This window comes from Triticum dicoccoides, chromosome 4A, assembly GCF_002162155.2.
Source record: "Triticum dicoccoides isolate Atlit2015 ecotype Zavitan chromosome 4A, WEW_v2.0, whole genome shotgun sequence".
Classification (NCBI taxonomy): domain Eukaryota; kingdom Viridiplantae; phylum Streptophyta; class Magnoliopsida; order Poales; family Poaceae; genus Triticum; species Triticum dicoccoides.
Window position 1 is genome coordinate 637378886 of NC_041386.1, and position 4413 is coordinate 637383298.

General features: G+C 53.9%; 1 pseudogene; it reads right to left on the reverse strand.

The window, feature by feature from the left end:
- LOC119283932 overlaps positions 1-2779 on the reverse strand; it is an 8246-nt pseudogene extending 5467 nt beyond the window's left edge.
- Positions 2780-4413: the final 1634 nt, after the last annotated feature.

Genomic DNA, 4413 nt, shown 5'->3' on the forward strand with positions numbered 1-4413 from the left:
GCCGGCCGCCCTCGCTGATGACGATGCCGGCGCTGCTAGTGCACCGGCCGAGCGGCGTCTCCGCCGTGGGCTCGGCCTTGACGCCGAGCAGCGTCGGAGTGCCGGAGGATTGGGAGGAAGAGCGCGACGAGGAAGAAGAGGAGGAGGAGCCGAACCTCCTTGGCGCCCATTGTCCGTCGCGTCGGCGGTACGCCGGGGCGGCCACCCTCGCCGGGGGGTATGCCAACGGTGGGTTGTTGCCGCCCTCGAGGTGCGTTAGCACGCCCTCAAGCGTGCGGCCGGGGATGCCCCACCACAGGTGGCGCCCCTCGCTGTTCTTCACGCCGCCGACCACCGGCGCCCCGTTGGTGGACGCCAGCCGCTGCTGCTGGCGGCGCTCGAAGTACGCTGCCCAAGCCGCGTGGTTGTCGGCGGCGTACTGGGGGAGGGAGAGCTCGGCGTCGGTGAGGGAGGCGCGCATGATCTCGACCTCGTCGGTGAAGTAGGATGGCTTGGCGACGGCGTCGGGCAACGGGGGAATGGGCACTCCCCCATTGCTGAGCCTCCAGTCCGTCGGCCTGGCGCGCATGTCCGGCGGCTCCGGGATGTTCGCCTGGAACAGGAGCCAGGACTCCTGTTCGCGGAGCGAACGGCGGCTGAAGCCGTTGGCCGCCGCCTCGTCTCCGGGGAAACGCTCAGCCATTGGGGAGATGGAGTGGCTGGGGAGAAGAGATCGGCGGCGGCGCTCGGGAGAGGGACTCGGCGGTGGAGCTCGGGAGAGGTGGCACTCATCACAGGCGAGCGAGGCCATATATAGTCGCGCCACGTCCGTGTGTACGCGTCCGAGGGAGGGGAGGCGTCGGCGCGCCGCCCCGTGACGCGCCACCCGTGAGGAATCAATGGCAAAGCTGACCGGCGGCAGCCTTGCCATTGATTCCCCGCGAGAAACCGAGGCGTCGGGAGAAGACGAGGCGGGCGGTGTCGCTGACGCGGCTGGCCCGCGGCGCTTTCGCGCCAAAAACGATTCGCCCGGCGCCCCCGAGCGCCCCCCAGCGCGCCGGGTTCGGGTTGGGTCCGCCGGCTTCAATATCGTCCCGAGCCGGCGAAAAATGGGCCCCTGGGGCACGATTGGGCCGATTTTTTGGCGCCGGCGGCCGAAAAATCGCCTGGGGGGCCTTGTTGGGGGCGCGGCTGGAGATGCTCTAACGCCCTGGTTTTGTTACTATCCCTCAAATACCAACACACACCATCATGCTTCTCAACACGTGAGGCCAAAACACCACCCTTTGTAATCACCTTGTCACAGAACATGTTAAATCTTATACAAAGATAACTGCAAATGTCAAAGGATTAATGTAACTAAGGACACGTGAAAAGAACACTGAACTGAATGGAATTTATTATTCCACACAATCCATACATACATACATACACTACAGCCTGTCTGGGAGAATTAATGGAGTTTGGGAGTGGAACCCTAACCTGATCTTGAGGGCGTGGCTGAAGCAGTTAATGGCATTGGCAAAGTACCTCTCCTTGAGAGCCTTCCACCCCTTATAGTACAGCTCCTGTGCCCGTTCTAGTTATTTCTCCTCCCCTCCCCCCTGCCGCTCACCCACCCCCTGAGTAGGGTTCGGACATGGTGGTGGGTCGTGGTGTATGCCCCCGAGTGCTTGGAGCCTAGAATGTGGAGTGTAAAAGCTGACAACTGGAATCAGATTACAGAAGCCATGATTATCAAACACCTTCCTCGCGCGATCCGACTGTAGTTCGATTGTGAAGAGGCCAGCAACCGTGATCATGAAAATGACATTTGCTCCCTCGGCAAAGCCCAACACACCCACATAACGCTTGAGAGCACTATTTGGGAGCAAATTTTCCAAGTAGATATCCCGGCTAAGTATCCATTGTCCATGAGTGCCATCAGTCACCTCCCATGAGCACAATTTGAGATGGGGTTCCAAGACTTGACTTACTCCGAGTCCACCGTCCTCCGCCAACATGAGGTTAAATTGCTCCGTGTAGGCGCCGCATGGTGTGTCGATCCAAATCAGGCTGTCCCTGGTCAAGTCATACTCCAGGATCAACCCACCATTTGACATGAAGTAAAGCAGAGACCTCCCGACGAGCACACTGGACAACCTCCAAAGTTGCCGAACTCGTCGTGCATCGAGATCAGCTCGCCCCAGGTGCCATTCTCCAACGAGTATGTGCACGCCGATGTGTCATATTGCTCCTTGTCATCTTCGTCATAGAAAAAAAAGAAGCCAAAGACGAATACCACGTGGAAAGGGCCCCCGAGGCAGTCGCGGTGGTCGCATCCGTTCGATGCGCAGAACACGGCCGTCGTCGGTTGGTCGCTCTTGAAGGCCGCGGCAGCGGGCACCGGTACGCGCTGCTGGACGCCCGTGATTGGTTCCCACACGATGAGTTCCTTGGTGCCCCGGTGGCCCTTGGAGAGGAAGAGGGCGAGGCCGTGGCGGCAATCGACGGCCCGCCAGGAGTGCCAGTCCGGCGCGGCCAGGGAGAAGGACGAGTCTGTGGTGGGGACGAAGTGGGGGATGCGCTCGTCGTCCCAGTTGTGGAGGAAGCTGAGCACGGGGGCTGCCCCTTGGAGCTCGTGGAGGCGGCGGCGGAAGGCGGGGTGGGAGACGATGCCGCTCCAGGTCTTGCAGACGAGCGAGGTGCGGAGGATGCAGGCCGGGTCGTCGGGCGGGAGGCGGAGGAGGATCTCTTCTACGAGCACGTCCGGGAGCGCCGGCGGCAAGAGGCGGCAGCGAGGCGGCGACGGCGAGGCCATGGCGCTCGGTGTGGGTGTGGATCGGGGGAAGAGGGGGGAAGTGGTTGGGCTCAACCAGGCCCAGAGGTGTGAAACGAGATTGTTTTCCTTTTTGTATACCAAAAAACTGAATTACTCCAGAAAACCTCTGCAACATTTCAAAATTGTAGACATTATATGAATTTTGGAGGAAAAAAAATCTAACGTGATCTTAGTCTTGGACATCTAGAGAAATTTTTGTGCGTCCTCCATGGGCATTCCCTCTTTTTTTAGGTTCTTCTTATTATTATTGGATTTATTTGAAGCATCAAAAACTCCAAAGGGACAATATTTTGTGTTATATATTATTGTTGTTTTCTCTACCGATATTCGACCGATCCTACATTTCAAAGAGACTTGCCTGCATTAAAATTGAAGCGTGTGAACTTTCATATAATAAAAATTAGTGCATACCATACATAGTTGTCATGGAAACACATGAAAATGTCATGATGTTAGAGCAAATGATCTTTTTAAATAAAAAATTGCATGCGAAAGACCATAGGAAATTTCCTATAGTTTTCAATCATACAAACCGACCGAGCTTTATGTGGAAAATCTTAACGAATAGAAAAACTATCCAGATCCATACAAGCTTCAGTTGAACCAAAGAGACCACAATTTTGTTCACCATTATAAATCTTGTGGCGAGATCTTCAAAACTAAATCTTTTTAGTTGATATTTTGTTGTGCTACTTTTCTAGTGGTCTCTACATTGAACACACCCTCTTATAGACGTAGTCGCTACCGGGTGTTGTGTTACCATGCAAGATCATCTCATGTGTGGTTACTTGAGCCCTTGAGGCGCCTTACCTGCCTATGTCCAGGCCAATGGGAGCGGGACTATCGGTGCCACCCCGCTCATGTTGGATGTTCCCTCATGCATGTGATCTCCACAACCAACCTCATGCGTCACCTGCTTGCTCTTGGGCCGAGATTGCAACTCTGCCGCCCATGGGAGGTGATCACCCTTCATTCTTGTGGCATCCAGAGGTCCATTGCATCTGTATCCATGTTGAAGAGTGCCACACAACACATGTTGCTCGTCATCTCGCTCTTGTTGTCTGTGATGGCATTTATAAGGATAGGTTGGATCAGTTGTTGCAGAATGCTTTCACACCTTAGTTGGTGTTGTTTCGCTCGCAGATCTACGACATGATGGAAGAAGCGATCTGACCTTTGCTTGAGAAGGCTTCACCCTTTAGGATTTGGTCGGAATGTGTCCATTGGCCCACACTGAAGTTGGGCCTATCTTAGCCGTGGGCCAACACTACCAGTGGCGGGTGCCACAAATGTGCCCACCAAAGTAGTTAGATACGCGGTGGTGGACCATACATATGTCTGCCACTGGTAATTGGCCACTGATCTGCGTGGTGGGAGGTACACCAGTGGACCTTTGTCTGCCACTGCTCAAACATGTAGGTATTGATTTAAGTTTCTATCTTATTTCAATTTCAGTGAGGTTCATTATTTACTATATTTTAGACATTTTATTGATAACTTTGTATTTAATTAGATGTAATTCAAATTAAAGTATAGCTATACATTTAAAATTAATTTTGAAAGATTGGAATAAAGATCATAAGTAAGATATTTAGGTCTGACGGAACAAATAT